The following is a 21,316-nucleotide window of genomic DNA, read 5'->3' as shown; positions in this document are numbered from 1 at the left end:
TATTGAATTTTATGTGACATAATGCAGATTAAGTTAGTATCAGTACTCGATAATGTAGATTCCATATCTATACAAATAATCTAGTCAATTGTTTCCATCTGAAATTTACATACGTCTCGCATGGGCAATGTGCGAGATTTCCGCGCTTTTAGTGACACACAGAAATAACGTCATATTGAACTATTAATTGACAGCACCAAAATCATTTTGCATTGGCCGGGAATCGAACCCGGGCCTCCCACGTGGCAGGCGAGAATTCTACCACTGAACCACCAATGCGATATGTTGTTGTTCCATTACGGACATTTCAGGAAATATTGAATTTTATGTGACATAATGCAGATTAAGTTAGTATCAGTATTCGATATTGTAGATTCCATATCTATACAAATAATCTAGTCAGTTGTTTCCACCTGAAATTTACATACGTCTCGCATGGGCAATGTGCGAGATTTCCGCGCTTTTAGTGACACACAGAAATAACGTCATATTGAACTATTAATTGACAGCACAAAATCATTTTGCATAGGCCGGGAATCTACCACTGAACCACCAATGCGATATGTTGTTGTTCCATCACGGACATTTCAGGAAATATTGAATTTTATGTGACATAATGCAGATTAAGTTAGTATCAGAACTCGATAATGTAGATTCCATATCTATACAAATAATCTAGTCAATTGTTTCCATCTGAAATTTACATACGTCTCGCATGGGCAATGTGCGAGATTTCCGCGCTTTTAGTGACACACAGAAATAACGTCATATTGAACTATTAATTGACAGCACCAAAATCATTTTGCACTGGCCGGGAATCGAACCCGGGCCTCCCACGTGGCAGGCGAGAATTCTACCACTGAACCACCAATGCGATATGTTGTTGTTCCATTACGGACATTTCAGGAAATATTGAATTTTATGTGACATAATGCAGATTAAGTTAGTATCAGTACTCGATATTGTAGATTCCATATCTATACAAATAATCTAGTCAGTTGTTTCCACCTGAAATTTACATACGTCTCGCATGGGCAATGTGCGAGATTTCCGCGCTTTTAGTGACACACAGAAATAACGTCATATTGAACTATTAATTGACAGCACAAAATCATTTTGCATAGGCCGGGAATCTACCACTGAACCACCAATGCGATATGTTGTTGTTCCATCACGGACATTTCAGGAAATATTGAATTTTATGTGACATAATGCAGATTAAGTTAGTATCAGAACTCGATAATGTAGATTACATATCTATACAAATAATCTAGTCACTTGTTTCCACCTGAAATTTTACATACGCCTTGCATGGGCAATGTGCGAGATATCCGCGCTTTTAGTGACACACAGAAATAGCGTCATATTGAACTATTAATTGACAGCACCAAAATCATTTTCCATTGGCCGGGAATCGAACCCGGGCCTCCCGCGTGGCAGGCGAGAATTCTACCACTGAACCACCAATGCGATATGTTGTTGTTCCATCACGGACATTTCAGGAAATATTGAATTTTATGTGACATAATGCAGATCAAGTTAGTATCAGAACGCGATAATGTAGATTCCATATACAGTAAAACCTGTCAAAACCGACCCCTGGATAAACCGACCTACTGTCAGAACCGACCGATTTATGTAGCCCCGAAATTTCTCCATAGACGCCTATGTTAAAACAACCTGTGAAATCCGACCACTGTTTACTCCGAACACCGACCGCATTGATCGGTCCCAAGTCCAATATTCACACTGAACACATCGACCATCCGACCATTTGCACCACATCCGCTGTCTAGTAATTCGGTCTGCCCGACCTAAAAAGTGTGCATTGTGTCCAAATTCCGCGAACGTCACAGAAACAATACCAAATCTCACACTACAAGTAACGTCCCGTGTAAAACAATGGCAACTGATTACATTTTTCACACCACACGCCCACGCATAGCGTGGTGTCTGGACAGTATAATGACCCCGGATATAAACAAATGATCGGGGTCATCACCTTCAATTGCGGTGAAGCACACTGCATTATCACTTCTTCAACGCTCAAAAGACATTGAGTTTTCTTCTTTCCATAACGATTCTGATCGACAATTTTGTGCTTTCGAATGTTTCCGTAAAGGGGGCTTCAAGATTGAAATTTATGATGACGAAGAAGCAGACGACAACAAAGAATTCGGAAACCTTATTTAGCAAGTTGCAGACCCGCAAACACAGTGTAGCGTTGTAGAATACCTCCACTTTGATGAACGTATACCGACTGAAGCAATGTATGACGGCGAGTGGGAGCAACAGATTGTTGAGAATTTTATTGCAGACAAAGAAAACCATGAATCTATAGACAACAATGACATAAATTGCAACGACAGTCAAATTATTGACCCCCACAACGACAGTGACTTGACACATGGCGATGTGCTAGACATGTTGACAAGATTACAGAACAAAGACTCCAGTTACTTGACAGATATCCAAAATTTCATAATTCGAACGGAAAACAAAATCGTTGAAAAAAAAAGATGTTCTTTAAAGTAGTCAAAGCTTGATGATTTTTTACATCGTAATTTGATTCATTGACTCACAGTCCCTGTTGAGGGACTGTGATTGACTTAACAGCAAAATCGACTGTCTGCATAAATTATGATAATTACATGTAGCTCACGTGAACATACGTTGTGATGTCATCCAAAATGGACGCCTTCAGTTACGATACGCAATACTTACCCGGTCTGTTCGAATAGTTATTTTAATGTTAATTGATGTCATGTACATACCATAATATTTTTGTCTTGTTTGGTAAATTATTTTATTGAAACAATACAATAAATGCACATTGTAAATACATGTAGAATCACCGGAGGCAAACTCCGATGTCTTTCATTTGTCCCGTGTTTACAGCACATGTAATTGTTGTTTCAATCAAAGTCACGCCCACCCTGAATAAACCGACTCCCTCTGAAAACCGACCATAGATCCCAGTCCCAGTCATGGTCGGTTTTGACAGGTTTTACTGTATATACAAATAATCTAGTCAATTGTTTCCACCTGAAATTTACATACGTCTCGCATGGGCAATGTGCGAGATTTCCGCGCTTTTAGTGACACACAGAAATAACGTCATATTGAACTATTATTTGACAGCACCAAAATCATTTTGCATTGGCCGGGAATCGAACCCGGGCCTCCCGCATGGCAGGCGAGAATTCTACCACTGAACCACCAATGCGCTCTGTTTTCGTTCCATCACGGACATTTCAGGAAATATTGAATTTTATGTGACATAATGCAGATTAAGTTAGTATCAGTACTCGATAATGTAGATTCCATATCTATACAAATAATCTAGTCAGTTGTTTCCACCTGAAAATTACCTATGTCTCGCATGGGCAATGTGCGAGATTTCCGCGCTTTTAGTGACACACAGAAATAACGTCATATTGAACTATTAATTGACCGCACCAAAATCATTTTGCATTGGCCGGGAATCTACCACTGAACCACCAATGCGATATGTTGTTGTTCCATCACGGACATTTCAGGAAATATTGAATTTTATGTGACATAATGCAGATTAAGTTAGTATCAGAACTCGATAATGTAGATTCCATATCTATACAAATAATCTAGTCATTTGTTTCCACCTGAAATTTACATACGCCTTGCATGGGCAATGTGCGAGATATCCGCGCTTTTAGTGACATACAGAAATAGCGTCATATTGAACTATTAATTGACAGCACCAAAATCATTTTGCATTGGCCGGGAATCGAACCCGGGCCTCCCGCGTGGCAGGCGAGAATTCTACCACTGAACCACCAATGCGATATGTTGTTGTTCCATCACGGACATTTCCGGAAATATTGAATTTCATGTGACATAATGCAGATTAAGTTAGTATCAGAACGCGATAATGTAGATTCCATATCTATTCAAATAATCTCGTCAGTTGTTTCCACCTGAAATTTACATATGTTTCCGCGCTTTTAGTGACACACAGACATAACGTCATATTGAACTATTAATTGACAGCACCAAAATCATTTTGCATTGGCCGGGAATCGAACCCGGGCCTCCCGCGTGGCAGGCGAGAATTCTACCACTGAACCACCAATGCGATATTTTGTTGTTCCATCACGGACATTTCAGGAAATATTGAATTTTATGTGATATAATGCAGATTAAGTTAGTATCAGAACTCGATAATGTAGATTCCATATCTATACAAATAATCTAGTCAGTTGTTTCCACCTGAAATTTACATACGCCTTGCATGGGCAATGTGCGAGATATCCGCGCTTTTAGTGACATACAGAAATAGCGTCATATTGAACTATTAATTGACAGCACCAAAATCATTTTGCATTGGCCGGGAATCGAAGCCGGGCCTCCCGCGTGGCAGGCGAGAATTCTACCACTGAACCACCAATGCGATATGTTGTTGTTCCATCACGGACATTTCAGGAAATATTGAATTTTATGTGACATAATGCAGATCAAGTTAGTATCAGAACGCGATAATGTAGATTCCATATCTATACAAATAATCTAGTCAGTTGTTTCCACCTGAAATTTACATATATGTCGCACAGTCAATGTGCGAGATTTCTGCGCTTTTCGTGACACACAGACGTCATATTGAAATATTAATTGACAGCACCAAAATCATTTTGCATAGGCCGGGAATCGAACTCGGGCCTCCCGCATGGCAGGCGAGAATTCCACCACTGAACCACCAATGCGCTATGTTTTCGTTCCATCACGGACATTTCAGGAAATATTGAATTTTATGTGACATAATGCAGATTAAGTTAGTATCAGTACTCGATAATGTAGATTCCATATCTATACAAATAATCTAGTCAGTTGTTTCCAGCTGAAAATTACATATGTCTCGCATGGGCAATGTGCGAGATTTCCGCGCTTTTAGTGACACACAGAAATAACGTCATATTGAACTATTAATTGACAGCACCAAAATCATTTTGCATTGGCCGGGAATCTACCACTGAACCACCAATGCGATATGTTGTTGTTCCATCACGGACATTTCAGGAAATATTGAATTTTATGTGACATAATGCAGATTAAGTTAGTATCAGAACGCGATAATGTAGATTCCATATCTATTCAAATAATCTCGTCAGTTGTTTCCACCTGAAATTTACATATGTTTCCGCGCTTTTAGTGACACACAGACATAACGTCATATTGAACTATTAATTGACAGCACCAAAATCATTTTGCATTGGCCGGGAATCGAACCCGGGCCTCCCGCGTGGCAGGCGAGAATTCTAGCACTGAACCACCAATGCGATATGTTGTTGTTCCATCACGGACATTTCAGGAAATATTGAATTTTATGTGACATAATGCAGATTAAGTTAGTATCAGTACTCGATATTGTAGATTCCATATCTATACAAATAATCTAGTCAGTTGTTTCCACCTGAAATTTACATACGCCTTGCATGGGCAATGTGCGAGATATCCGCGCTTTTAGTGACATACAGAAATAGCGTCATATTGAACTATTAATTGACAGCACCATAATCATTTTGCATTGGCCGGGAATCGAACCCGGGCCTCCCGCGTGGCAGGCGAGAATTATATCACTGAACCACCAATGCGATATGTTGTTGTTCCATCACGGACATTTCAGGAAATATTGAATTTTATTTGACATAATGCAGATTAAGTTAGTATCAGAACGCGATAATGTAGATTCCATATCTATACAAATAATCTAGTCAGTTGTTTCCACCTGAAAATTACATATGTCTCGCATGGGCAATGTGCGAGATTTCCGCGCTTTTAGTGACACACAGAAATAGCGTCATATTGAACTATTAATTGACAGCACCACAATCATTTTGCATTGGCCGGGAATCGAACCCGGGCCTCCCGCGTGGCAGGCGAGAATTATATCACTGAACCACCAATGCGATATGTTGTTGTTCCATCACGGACATTTCAGGAAATATTGAATTTTATGTGACATAATGCAGATTAAGTTAGTATCAGAACGTGATAATGTAGATTCCATATCTATACAAATAATCTAGTCAGTTGTTTCCACCTGAAATTTACATATGTCTCGCACAGACAATGTGCGAGGTTTCCGCGCTTTTAGTGACACACAGAAATAACGTCATATTGAACTATTAATTGACAGCACCAAAATCATTTTGCATTGGCCGGGAATCGAACCCGGGCCTCCCGCGTGGCAGGCGAGAATTCTACCACTGAACCACCTATGCGATATGTTGTTGATCCATCACGGACATTTCAGAAAATATTAAATTTTATGTGACATAATGCAGATTAAGTTAGTATCAGTACTCGATAATGTAGATTCCATATATATACAAATAATCTAGTCAGTTGTTTCCACCTGAAATTTACATACGTCTCGCATGGGCAATGTGCGAGATTTCCGCGCTTTTAGTGACACACAGAAATGACGTCATATTGAACTATTAATTGACAGCACCAAAATCATTTTGCATAGACCGGGAATCTACCACTGAACCACCAATGCGATATGTTGTTGTTCCATCACGGACATTTCAGGAAATATTGAATTTTATGTGACATAATGCAGATTAAGTTAGTATCAGAACTCGATAATGTAGATTCCATATCTATACAAATAATCTAGTCAGTTGTTTCCACCTGAAATTTACATAAGCCTTGCATGGGCAATGTGCGAGATTTCCGCGCTTTTAGTGACACACAGAAATGACATCATATTGAACTATTAATTGACAGCACCAAAATCATTTTGCATAGGCGGGGAATCTACCACTGAACCACCAATGCGATATGTTGTTGTTCCATCACGGACATTTCAGTAAATATTGAATTTTATGTGACATAATGCAGATTAAGTTAGTATCAGAACTCGATAATGTAGATTCCATATCTATACAAATAATCTAGTCAGTTGTTTCCACCTGAAATTTACATACGCCTTGCATGGGCAATGTGCGAGATATCCGCGCTTTTAGTGACATACAGAAATAGCGTCATATTGAACTATTAATTGACTGCACCACAATCATTTTGCATTGGCCGGGAATCGAACCCGGGCCTCCCGCGTGGCAGGCGAGAATTATATCACTGAACCACCAATGCGCTATGTTTTCGTTCCATCACGGACATTTCAGGAAATATTGAATTTTATGTGACATAATGCAGATTAAGTTAGTGTCAGTACTCGATATTGTAGATTCCATATCTATACAAATAATCTAGTCAGTTGTTTCCACCTGAAATTTACATACGTCTCGCATGGGCAATGTGCGAGATTTCCGCGCTTTTAGTGACACACAGAAATAACGTCATATTGAACTATTAATTGACAGCACCAAAATCATTTTGCATTGGCCGGGAATCGAACCCGGGCCTCCCGCGTGGCAGGCGAGAATTCTACCACTGAACCACCTATGCGACATGTTGTTGATCCATCACGGACATTTCAGAAAATATTAAATTTTATGTGACATAATGCAGATTAAGTTAGTATCAGTACTCGATAATGTAGATTCCATATATATACAAATAATCTAGTCAGTTGTTTCCACCTGAAATTTACATACGTCTCGCATGGGCAATGTGCGAGATTTCCGCGCTTTTAGTGACACACAGAAATAACGTCATATTGAACTATTAATTGACAGCACCAAAATCATTTTGCATAGGCGGGGAATCTACCACTGAACCACCAATGCGATATGTTGTTGTTCCATCACGGACATTTCAGGAAATATTGAATTTTATGTGACATAATGCAGATTAAGTTAGTATCAGAACGCGATAATGTAGATTCCATAATTATACAAATAATCTAGTCAGTTGTTTCCACCTGAAATTTACATACGTCTCGCATGGGCAATGTGCGAGATTTCCGCGCTTTTAGTGACACACAGAAATGACATCATATTGAACTATTAATTGACAGCACCAAAATCATTTTGCATAGGCGGGGAATCTACCACTGAACCACCAATGCGATATGTTGTTGTTCCATCACGGACATTTCAGGAAATATTGAATTTTATGTGACATAATGCAGATTAAGTTAGTATCAGAACTCGATAATGTAGATTCCATATCTATACAAATAATCTAGTCAGTTGTTTCCACCTGAAATTTACATACGCCTTGCATGGGCAATGTGCGAGATATCCGCGCTTTTAGTGACATACAGAAATAGCGTCATATTGAACTATTAATTGACAGCACCAAAATCACTTTGCATTGGCCGGGAATCGAACCCGGGCCTCCCGCGTGGCAGGCGAGAATTATATCACTGAACCACCAATGCGATATGTTGTTGTTCCATCACGGACATTTCAGGATATATTGAATTTTATGTGACATAATGCAGATTAAGTTAGTATCAGAACGCGATAATGTAGATTCCATATCTATACAAATAATCTAGTCAGTTGTTTCCACCTGAAATTTACATATGTCTCGCACAGACAATGTGCGAGGTTTCCGCGCTTTTAGTGACACACAGAAATAACGTCATATTGAACTATTAATTGACAACACCAAAATCATTTTGCATTGGCCGGGAATCGAACCCGGGCCTCCCGCGTGGCAGGCGAGAATTCTACCACTGAACCACCAATGCGATATGTTGTTGTTCCATCACGGACATTTCAGGAAATATTGAATTTTATGTGACATAATGCAGATTAAGTTAGTATCAGTACTCGATATTGTAGATTCCATATCTATACAAATAATCTAGTCAGTTGTTTCCACCTGAAATTTACATACGTCTCGCATGGGCAATGTGCGAGATTTCCGCGCTTTTAGTGACACACAGAAATAATGTCATATTGAACTATTAATTGACAGCACCAAAATCATTTTGCATTGGCCGGGAATCGAACCCGGGCCTCCCGCGTGGCAGGCGAGAATTCTACCACTGAACCACCTATGCGATATGTTGTTGATCCATAACGGACATTTCAGAAAATATTAAATTTTATGTGACATAATGCAGATTAAGTTAGTATCAGTACTCGATAATGTAGATTCCATATATATACAAATAATCTAGTCAGTTGTTTCCACCTGAAATTTACATACGTCTCGCATGGGCAATGTGCGAGATTTCCGCGCTTTTAGTGACACACAGAAATGACATCATATTGAACTATTAATTGACAGCACCAAAATCATTTTGCATAGGCGGGGAATCTACCACTGAACCACCAATGCGATATGTTGTTGTTCCATCACGGACATTTCGGGAAACATTGAATTTTATGTGACATAATGCAGATTAAGTTAGTATCAGAACTCGATAATGTAGATTCCATATCTATACAAATAATCTAGTCAGTTGTTTCCACCTGAAATTTACATACGCCTTGCATGGGCAATGTGCGAGATATCCGCGCTTTTAGTGACATACAGAAATAGCGTCATATTGAACTATTAATTGACAGCACCAAAATCACTTTGCATTGGCCGGGAATCGAACCCGGGCCTCCCGCGTGGCAGGCGAGAATTCAACCACTGAACCACCAATGCGATATGTTGTTGTTCCATCACGGACATTTCAGGAAATATTGAATTTTATGTGACATAATGCAGATTAAGTTAGTATCAGAACGCGATAATGTAGATTCCATATCTATACAAATAATCTAGTCAGTTGTTTCCACCTGAAATTTACATATGTCTTGCACAGACAATGTGCGAGGTTTCCGCGCTTTTAGTGACACACAGAAATAACGTCATATTGAACTATTAATTGACAGCACCAAAATCATTTTGCATTGGCCGGGAATCTACCACTGAACCACCAATGCGATATGTTGTTGTTCCATCACGGACATTTCAGGAAATATTGAATTTTATGTGACATAATGCAGATTAAGTTAGTATCAGAACTCGATAATGTAGATTCCATATCTATACAAATAATCTAGTCAGTTGTTTCCACCTGAAATTTACATAAGCCTTGCATGGGCAATGTGCGAGATTTCCGCGCTTTTAGTGACACACAGAAATGACATCATATTGAACTATTAATTGACAGCACCAAAATCATTTTGCATAGGCGGGGAATCTACCACTGAACCACCAATGCGATATGTTGTTGTTCCATCACGGACATTTCAGGAAATATTGAATTTTATGTGACATAATGCAGATTAAGTTAGTATCAGAACTCGATAATGTAGATTCCATATCTATACAAATAATCTAGTCAGTTGTTTCCACCTGAAATTTACATACGCCTTGCATGGGCAATGTGCGAGATATCCGCACTTTTAGTGACATACAGAAACAGCGTCATAATGAACTATTAATTGACAGCACCAAAATCATTTTGCATTGGCCGGGAATCGAACCCGGGCCTCCCGAGTGGCAGGCGAGAATTATATCACTGAACCACCAATGCGATATGTTGTTGTTCCATCACGGACATTTCAGGAAATATTGAATTTTATGTGACATAATGCAGATTAAGTTAGTATCAGAACTCGATAATGTAGATTCCATATCTATACAAATAATCTAGACAGTTGTTTCCACCTGAAATTTACATACGCCTTGCATGGGCAATGTGCGAGATATCCGCGCTTTTAGTGACATACAGAAATAGCGTCATATTGAACTATTAATTGACAGCACCAAAATCACTTTGCATTGGCCGGGAATCGAACCCGGGCCTCCCGCGTGGCAGGCGAGAATTCTACCACTGAACCACCAATGCGATATGTTGTTGTTCCATCACGGACATTTCAGGAAATATTGAATTTTATGTGACATAATGCAGATTAAGTTAGTATCAGAACTCGATAATGTAGATTCCATATCTATACAAATAATCTAGTCAGTTGTTTCCACCTGAAATTTACATAAGCCTTGCATGGGCAATGTGCGAGATTTCCGCGCTTTTAGTGACACACAGAAATGACATCATATTGAACTATTAATTGACAGCACCAAAATCATTTTGCATAGGCGGGGAATCTACCACTGAACCACCAATGCGATATGTTGTTGTTCCATCACGGACATTTCAGGAAATATTGAATTTTATGTGACATAATGCAGATTAAGTTAGTATCAGAACTCGATAATGTAGATTCCATATCTATACAAATAATCTAGTCAGTTGTTTCCACCTGAAATTTACATACGCCTTGCATGGGCAATGTGCGAGATATCCGCACTTTTAGTGACATACAGAAACAGCGTCATAATGAACTATTAATTGACAGCACCAAAATCATTTTGCATTGGCCGGGAATCGAACCCGGGCCTCCCGAGTGGCAGGCGAGAATTATATCACTGAACCACCAATGCGATATGTTGTTGTTCCATCACGGACATTTCAGGAAATATTGAATTTTATGTGACATAATGCAGATTAAGTTAGTATCAGAACGCGATAATGTAGATTCCATATCTATACAAATAATCTAGTCAGTTGTTTCCACCTGAAATTTACATACGTCTCGCATGGGCAATGTGCGAGATTTCCGCGCTTTTAGTGACACACAGAAATGACATCATATTGAACTATTAATTGACAGCACCAAAATCATTTTGCATAGGCGGGGAATCTACCACTGAACCACCAATGCGATATGTTGTTGTTCCATCACGGACATTTCAGGAAATATTGAATTCTATGTGACATAATGCAGATTAAGTTAGTATCAGAACGCGATAATGTAGATTCCATATCTATACAAATAATCTAGTCAGTTGTTTCCACCTGAAATTTACATACGTCTCGCATGGGCAATGTGCGAGATTTCCGCGCTTTTAGTGACACACAGAAATGACATCATATTGAACTATTAATTGACAGCACCAAAATCATTTTGCATAGGCGGGGAATCTACCACTGAACCACCAATGCGATATGTTGTTGTTCCATCACGGACATTTCAGGAAATATTGAATTTTATGTGACATAATGCAGATTAAGTTAGTATCAGAACTCGATAATGTAGATTCCATATCTATACAAATAATCTAGTCAGTTGTTTACACCTGAAATTTACATAAGCCTTGCATGGGCAATGTGCGAGATTTCCGCGCTTTTAGTGACACACAGAAATGACATCATATTGAACTATTAATTGACAGCACCAAAATCATTTTGCATAGGCGGGGAATCTACCACTGAACCACCAATGCGATATGTTGTTGTTCCATCACGGACATTTCAGGAAATATTGAATTTTATGTGACATAATGCAGATTAAGTTAGTATCAGAACTCGATAATGTAGATTCCATATCTATACAAATAATCTAGTCAGTTGTTTCCACCTGAAATTTACATACGTCTCGCATGGGCAATGTGCGAGATTTCCGCGCTTTTAGTGACACACAGAAATGACATCATATTGAACTATTAATTGACAGCACCAAAATCATTTTGCATAGGCGGGGAATCTACCACTGAACCACCAATGCGATATGTTGTTGTTCCATCACGGACATTTCAGGAAACATTGAATTTTATGTGACATAATGCAGATTAAGTTAGTATCAGAACTCGATAATGTAGATTCCATATCTATACAAATAATCTAGTCAGTTGTTTCCACCTGAAATTTACATACGCCTTGCATGGGCAATGTGCGAGATATCCGCGCTTTTAGTGACATACAGAAATAGCGTCATATTGAACTATTAATTGACAGCACCAAAATCACTTTGCATTGGCCGGGAATCGAACCCGGGCCTCCCGCGTGGCAGGCGAGAATTCTACCACTGAACCACCAATGCGATATGTTGTTGTTCCATCACGGACATTTCAGGAAATATTGAATTTTATGTGACATAATGCAGATTAAGTTAGTATCAGAACGCGATAATGTAGATTCCATATCTATACAAATAATCTAGTCAGTTGTTTCCACCTGAAATTTACATATGTCTTGCACAGACAATGTGCGAGGTTTCCGCGCTTTTAGTGACACACAGAAATAACGTCATATTGAACTATTAATTGACAGCACCAAAATCATTTTGCATTGGCCGGGAATCGAACCCGGGCCTCCCGCGTGGCAGGCGAGAATTCTACCACTGAACCACCAATGCGATATGTTGTTGTTCCATCACGGACATTTCAGAAAATATTGAATTTTATGTGACATAATGCAGATTAAGTTAGTATCAGTACTCGATATTGTAGATTCCATATATATACAAATAATCTAGTCAGTTGTTTCCACCTGAAATTTACATACGTCTCGCATGGGCAATGTGCGAGATTTCGGCGCTTTTAGTGACACACAGAAATGACGTCATATTGAACTATTAATTGACAGCACCAAAATCATTTTGCATAGGCCGGGAATCTACCACTGAACCACCAATGCGATATGTTGTTGTTCCATCACGGACATTTCAGGAAATATTGAATTTTATGTGACATAATGCAGATTAAGTTAGTATCAGAACTCGATAATGTAGATTCCATATCTATACAAATAATCTAGTCAGTTGTTTCCACCTGAAATTTACATAAGCCTTGCATGGGCAATGTGCGAGATTTCCGCGCTTTTAGTGACACACAGAAATGACATCATATTGAACTATTAATTGACAGCACCAAAATCATTTTGCATAGGCGGGGAATCTACCACTGAACCACCAATGCGATATGTTGTTGTTCCATCACGGACATTTCAGGAAATATTGAATTTTATGTGACATAATGCAGATTAAGTTAGTATCAGAACTCGATAATGTAGATTCCATATCTATACAAATAATCTAGTCAGTTGTTTCCACCTGAAATTTACATACGCCTTGCATGGGCAATGTGCGAGATATCCGCACTTTTAGTGACATACAGAAACAGCGTCATAATGAACTATTAATTGACAGCACCAAAATCATTTTGCATTGGCCGGGAATCGAACCCGGGCCTCCCGAGTGGCAGGCGAGAATTATATCACTGAACCACCAATGCGATATGTTGTTGTTCCATCACGGACATTTCAGGAAATATTGAATTTTATGTGACATAATGCAGATTAAGTTAGTATCAGAACTCGATAATGTAGATTCCATATCTATACAAATAATCTAGTCAGTTGTTTCCACCTGAAATTTACATACGCCTTGCATGGGCAATGTGCGAGATATCCGCGCTTTTAGTGACATACAGAAATAGCGTCATATTGAACTATTAATTGACAGCACCAAAATCACTTTGCATTGGCCGGGAATCGAACCCGGGCCTCCCGCGTGGCAGGCGAGAATTCTACCACTGAACCACCAATGCGATATGTTGTTGTTCCATCACGGACATTTCAGGAAATATTGAATTTTATGTGACATAATGCAGATTAAGTGAGTATCAGAACGCGATAATGTAGATTCCATATCTATACAAATAATCTAGTCAGTTGTTTCCACCTGAAATTTACATATGTCTTGCACAGACAATGTGCGAGGTTTCCGCGCTTTTAGTGACACACAGAAATAACGTCATATTGAACTATTAATTGACAGCACCAAAATCATTTTGCATTGGCCGGGAATCGAACCCGGGCCTCCCGCGTGGCAGGCGAGAATTCTACCACTGAACCACCAATGCGATATGTTGTTGTTCCATCACGGACATTTCAGAAAATATTGAATTTTATGTGACATAATGCAGATTAAGTTAGTATCAGTACTCGATATTGTAGATTCCATATATATACAAATAATCTAGTCAGTTGTTTCCACCTGAAATTTACATACGTCTCGCATGGGCAATGTGCGAGATTTCCGCGCTTTTAGTGACACACAGAAATGACGTCATATTGAACTATTAATTGACAGCACCAAAATCATTTTGCATAGGCCGGGAATCTACCACTGAACCACCAATGCGATATGTTGTTGTTCCATCACGGACATTTCAGGAAATATTGAATTTTATGTGACATAATGCAGATTAAGTTAGTATCAGAACTCGATAATGTAGATTCCATATCTATACAAATAATCTAGTCAGTTGTTTCCACCTGAAATTTACATAAGCCTTGCATGGGCAATGTGCGAGATTTCCGCGCTTTTAGTGACACACAGAAATGACATCATATTGAACTATTAATTGACAGCACCAAAATCATTTTGCATAGGCGGGGAATCTACCACTGAACCACCAATGCGATATGTTGTTGTTCCATCACGGACATTTCAGGAAATATTGAATTTTATGTGACATAATGCAGATTAAGTTAGTATCAGAACTCGATAATGTAGATTCCATATCTATACAAATAATCTAGTCAGTTGTTTCCACCTGAAATTTACATACGCCTTGCATGGGCAATGTGCGAGATATCCGCACTTTTAGTGACATACAGAAACAGCGTCATAATGAACTATTAATTGACAGCACCAAAATCAGTTTGCATTGGCCGGGAATCGAACCCGGGCCTCCCGAGTGGCAGGCGAGAATTATATCACTGAACCACCAATGCGATATGTTGTTGTTCCATCAGGGACATTTCAGGAAATATTGAATTTTATGTGACATAATGCAGATTAAGTTAGTATCAGAACGCGATAATGTAGATTCCATATCTATACAAATAATCTAGTCAGTTGTTTCCACCTGAAATTTACATACGTCTCGCATGGGCAATGTGCGAGATTTCCGCGCTTTTAGTGACACACAGAAATGACATCATATTGAACTATTAATTGACAGCACCAAAATCATTTTGCATAGGCGGGGAATCTACCACTGAACCACCAATGCGATATGTTGTTGTTCCATCACGGACATTTCAGGAAATATTGAATTTTATGTGACATAATGCAGATTAAGTTAGTATCAGAACGCGATAATGTAGATTCCATATCTATACAAATAATCTAGTCAGTTGTTTCCACCTGAAATTTACATACGTCTCGCATGGGCAATGTGCGAGATTTCCGCGCTTTTAGTGACACACAGAAATGACATCATATTGAACTATTAATTGACAGCACCAAAATCATTTTGCATACGCGGGGAATCTACCACTGAACCACCAATGCGATATGTTGTTGTTCCATCACGGACATTTCAGGAAATATTGAATTTTATGTGACATAATGCAGATTAAGTTAGTATCAGAACGCGATAATGTAGATTCCATATCTATACAAATAATCTAGTCAGTTGTTTCCACCTGAAATTTACATATGTCTTGCACAGACAATGTGCGAGGTTTCCGCGCTTTTAGTGACACACAGAAATAACGTCATATTGAACTATTAATTGACAGCACCAAAATCATTTTGCATTGGCCGGGAATCGAACCCGGGCCTCCCGCGTGGCAGGCGAGAATTCTACCACTGAACCACCAATGCGATATGTTGTTGTTCCATCACGGACATTTCAGGAAATATTGAATTTTATGTGACATAATGCAGATTAAGTTAGTATCAGTACTCGATATTGTAGATTCCATATCTATACAAATAATCTAGTCAGTTGTTTCCACCTGAAATTTACATACGTCTCGCATGGGCAATGTGCGAGATTTCCGCGCTTTTAGTGACACACAGAAATAACGTCATATTGAACTATTAATTGACAGCACCAAAATCATTTTGCATTGGCCGGGAATCGAACCCGGGCCTCCCGCGTGGCAGGCGAGAATTCTACCACTGAACCACCAATGCGATATGTTGTTGTTCCATCACGGACATTTCAGGAAATATTGAATTTTATGTGACATAATGCAGATTAAGTTAGTATCAGAACGCGATAATGTAGATTCCATATCTATACAAATAATCTAGTCAGTTGTTTCCACCTGAAATTTACATACGTCTCGCATGGGCAATGTGCGAGATTTCCGCGCTTTTAGTGACGCACAGAAATAACGTCATATTGAACTATTAATTGACAGCACCAAAATCATTTTGCATTGGCCGGGAATCGAACCCGGGCCTCCCGCGTGGCAGGCGAGAATTCTACCACTGAACCACCTATGCGATATGTTGTTGATCCATCACGGACATTTCAGAAAATATTAAATTTTATGTGACATAATGCAGATTAAGTTAGTATCAGTACTCGATAATGTAGATTCCATATATATACAAATAATCTAGTCAGTTGTTTCCACCTGAAATTTACATACGTCTCGCATGGGCAATGTGCGAGATTTCCGCGCTTTTAGTGACACACAGAAATGACGTCATATTGAACTATTAATTGACAGCACCAAAATCATTTTGCATAGGCCGGGAATCTACCACTGAACCACCAATGCGATATGTTGTTGTTCCATCACGGACATTTCAGGAAATATTGAATTTTATGTGACATAATGCAGATTAAGTTAGTATCAGAACTCGATAATGTAGATTCCATATCTATACAAACAATCTAGTCAGTTGTTTCCACCTGAAATTTACATAAGCCTTGCATGGGCAATGTGCGAGATTTCCGCGCTTTTAGTGACACACAGAAATGACATCATATTGAACTATTAATTGACAGCACCAAAATCATTTTGCATAGGCGGGGAATCTACCACTGAACCACCAATGCGATATGTTGTTGTTCCATCACGGACATTTCAGGAAATATTGAATTTTATGTGACATAATGCAGATTAAGTTAGTATCAGTACTCGATAATGTAGATTCCATATATATACAAATAATCTAGTCAGTTGTTTCCACCTGAAATTTACATACGTCTCGCATGGGCAATGTGCGAGATTTCCGCGCTTTTAGTGACACACATAAATGACATCATATTGAACTATTAATTGACAGCACCAAAATCATTTTGCATAGGCGGGGAATCTACCACTGAACCACCAATGCGATATGTTGTTGTTCCATCACGGACATTTCAGGAAACATTGAATTTTATGTGACATAATGCAGATTAAGTTAGTATCAGAACTCGATAATGTAGATTCCATATCTATACAAATAATCTAGTCAGTTGTTTCCACCTGAAATTTACATACGCCTTGCATGGGCAATGTGCGAGATATCCGCGCTTTTAGTGACATACAGAAATAGCGTCATATTGAACTATTAATTGACAGCACCAAAATCACTTTGCATTGGCCGGGAATGGAACCCGGGCCTCCCGCGTGGCAGGCGAGAATTCTACCACTGAACCACCAATGCGATATGTTGTTGTTCCATCACGGACATTTCAGGAAATATTGAATTTTATGTGACATAATGCAGATTAAGTTAGTATCAGAACGCGATAATGTAGATTCCATATCTATACAAATAATCTAGTCAGTTGTTTCCACCTGAAATTTACATATGTCTTGCACAGACAATGTGCGAGATTTCCGCGCTTTTAGTGACACACAGAAATAGCGTCATATTGAACTATTAATTGACAGCACCAAAATCATTTTGCATTGGCCGGGAATCGAACCCGGGCCTCCCGCGTGGCAGGCGAGAATTCTACCACTGAACCACCAATGCGATATGTTGTTGTTCCATCACGGACATTTCAGGAAATATTGAATTTTATGTGACATAATGCAGATTAAGTTAGTATCAGAACGCGATAATGTAGATTCCATATCTATACAAATAATCTAGTCAGTTGTTTCCACCTGAAATTTACATACGTCTCGCATGGGCAATGTGCGAGATTTCCGCGCTTTTAGTGACGCACAGATATAACGTCATATTGAACTATTAATTGACAGCACCAAAATCATTTTGCATTGGCCGGGAATCGAACCCGGGCCTCCCGCGTGGCAGGCGAGAATTCTACCACTGAACCACCTATGCGATATGTTGTTGATCCATCAAGGACATTTCAGAAAATATTAGATTTTATGTGACATAATGCAGATTAAGTTAGTATCAGTACTCGATAATGTAGATTCCATATATATACAAATAATCTAGTCAGTTGTTTCCACCTGAAATTTACATACGTCTCGCATGGGCAATGTGCGAGATTTCCGCGCTTTTAGTGACACACAGAAATGACGTCATATTGAACTATTAATTGACAGCACCAAAATCATTTTGCATAGGCCGGGAATCTACCACTGAACCACCAATGCGATATGTTGTTGTTCCATCACGGTCATTTCAGGAAATATTGAATTTTATGTGACATAATGCAGATTAAGTTAGTATCAGAACTCGATAATGTAGATTCCATATCTATACAAATAATCTAGTCAGTTGTTTCCACCTGAAATTTACATAAGCCTTGCATGGGCAATGTGCGAGATTTCCGCGCTTTTAGTGACACACAGAAATGACATCATATTGAACTATTAATTGACAGCACCAAAATCATTTTGCATAGGCGGGGAATCTACCACTGAACCACCAATGCGATATGTTGTTGTTCCATCACGGACATTTCAGGAAATATTGAATTTTATGTGACATAATGCAGATTAAGTTAGTATCAGTACTCGATAATGTAGATTCCATATATATACAAATAATCTAGTCAGTTGTTTCCACCTGAAATTTACATACGCCTTGCATGGGCAATGTGCGAGATATCCGCGCTTTTAGTGACATACAGAAATAGCGTCATATTGAACAATTAATTGACAGCACCAAAATCATTTTGCATTGGGCGGGAATCGAACCCGGGCCTCCCGCGTGGCAGGCGAGAATTATATCACTGAACCACCAATGCGATATGTTGTTGTTCCATCACGGACATTTCAGGAAATATTGAATTTTATGTGACATAATGCAGATTAAGTTAGTATCAGAACGCGATAATGTAGATTCCATATCTATACAAATAATCTAGTCAGTTGTTTCCACCTGAAATTTACATACGTCTCGCATGGGCAATGTGCGAGATTTCCGCGCTTTTAGTGACACACAGAAATAGCGTCATATTGAACTATTAATTGACAGCACCAAAATCACTTTGCATTGGCCGGGAATCGAACCCGGGCCTCCCGCGTGGCAGGCGAGAATTCTACCACTGAACCACCAATGCGATACGTTGTTGTTCCATCACGGACATTTCAGGAAATATTGAATTTTATGTGACATAATGCAGATTAAGTTAGTATCAGAACGCGATAATGTAGATTCCATATCTATACAAATAATCTAGTCAGTTGTTTCCACCTGAAATTTACATACGTCTCGCATGGGCAATGTGCGAGATTTCCGCGCTTTTAGTGACACACAGAAATGACATCATATTGAACTATTAATTGACAGCACCAAAATCATTTTGCATAGGCGGGGAATCTACCACTGAACCACCAATGCGATATGTTGTTGTTCCATCACGGACATTTCAGGAAACATTGAATTTTATGTGACATAATGCAGATTAAGTTAGTATCAGAACTCGATAATGTAGATTTCATATCTATACAAATAATCTAGTCAGTTGTTTCCACCTGAAATTTACATACGCCTTGCATTGGCAATGTGCGAGGTTTCCGCGCTTTTAGTGACACACAGAAATAACGTCATATTGAACTATTAATTGACAGCACCAAAATCATTTTGCATTGGCCGGGAATCGAACCCGGGCCTCCCGCGTGGCAGGCGAGAATTCTACCACTGAACCACCAATGCGGTATGTTGTTGTTCCATCACGGACATTTCAGGAAATATTGAATTTTATGTGACATAATGCAGATTAAGTTAGTATCAGTACTCGATATTGTAGATTCCATATCTATACAAATAATCTAGTCAGTTGTTTCCACCTGAAATTTACATACGTCTCGCATGGGCAATGTGCGAGATTTCCGCGCTTTTAGTGACACACAGAAATAACGTCATATTGAACTATTAATTGACAGCACCAAAATCATTTTGCATTGGCCGGGAATCGAACCCGGGCCTCCCGCGTGGCAGGCGAGAATTCTACCACTGAACCACCAATGCGATATGTTGTTGTTCCATCACGGACATTTCAGGAAATATTGAATTTTATGTGACATAATGCAGATTAAGTTAGTATCAGAACGCGATAATGTAGATTCCATATCTATACAAATAATCTAGTCAGTTGTTTCCACCTGAAATTTACATACGTCTCGCATGGGCAATGTGCGAGATTTCCGCGCTTTTAGTGACGCACAGAAATAACGTCATATTGAACTATTAATTGACAGCACCAAAATCATTTTGCATAGGCCGGGAATCTACCACTGAACCACCAATGCGATATGTTGTTGTTCCATCACGGACATTTCAGGAAATATTGAATTTTATGTGACATAATGCAGATTAAGTTAGTATCAGAACTCGATAATGTAGATTCCATATCTATACAAATAATCTAGTCAGTTGTTTCTACCTGAAATTTACATACGCCTTGCATG

At 39.0% G+C, this 21,316-nt stretch overlaps 7 non-coding genes across 7 annotated transcripts; all 7 read right to left on the bottom strand.

Moving 5' to 3' along the window:
- Positions 1-3,751: 3,751 nt before the first annotated feature.
- On the bottom strand, positions 3,752-3,822 carry TRNAG-GCC (transfer RNA glycine (anticodon GCC)). The gene has a single exon. It is a non-coding gene; the product is annotated as a tRNA-Gly (tRNA).
- A 221-nt stretch (positions 3,823-4,043) lies between these two features.
- On the bottom strand, positions 4,044-4,114 carry TRNAG-GCC (transfer RNA glycine (anticodon GCC)). Its single transcript has one exon. It is a non-coding gene; the product is annotated as a tRNA-Gly (tRNA).
- A 4,456-nt stretch (positions 4,115-8,570) lies between these two features.
- Positions 8,571-8,641, bottom strand: TRNAG-GCC (transfer RNA glycine (anticodon GCC)). Its single transcript has one exon. It is a non-coding gene; the product is annotated as a tRNA-Gly (tRNA).
- Positions 8,642-10,673: 2,032 nt separating this feature from the next.
- TRNAG-GCC (transfer RNA glycine (anticodon GCC)) lies at positions 10,674-10,744 on the bottom strand. Its single transcript has one exon. It is a non-coding gene; the product is annotated as a tRNA-Gly (tRNA).
- Positions 10,745-12,708: 1,964 nt separating this feature from the next.
- TRNAG-GCC (transfer RNA glycine (anticodon GCC)) lies at positions 12,709-12,779 on the bottom strand. The gene has a single exon. It is a non-coding gene; the product is annotated as a tRNA-Gly (tRNA).
- Positions 12,780-13,023: 244 nt separating this feature from the next.
- TRNAG-GCC (transfer RNA glycine (anticodon GCC)) lies at positions 13,024-13,094 on the bottom strand. The gene has a single exon. It is a non-coding gene; the product is annotated as a tRNA-Gly (tRNA).
- A 1,121-nt stretch (positions 13,095-14,215) lies between these two features.
- TRNAG-GCC (transfer RNA glycine (anticodon GCC)) lies at positions 14,216-14,286 on the bottom strand. The gene has a single exon. It is a non-coding gene; the product is annotated as a tRNA-Gly (tRNA).
- Between the last annotated feature and the right edge of the window lie 7,030 nt (positions 14,287-21,316).

Source organism: Saccoglossus kowalevskii, chromosome 17 (assembly GCF_978046115.1).
Source record: "Saccoglossus kowalevskii chromosome 17, keSacKowa6.1, whole genome shotgun sequence".
Lineage (NCBI taxonomy): Eukaryota > Metazoa > Hemichordata > Enteropneusta > Harrimaniidae > Saccoglossus > Saccoglossus kowalevskii.
The sequence above is the reverse complement of the archived record's forward strand: the minus strand, read 5'-3'. Positions and strand labels throughout refer to the sequence as shown.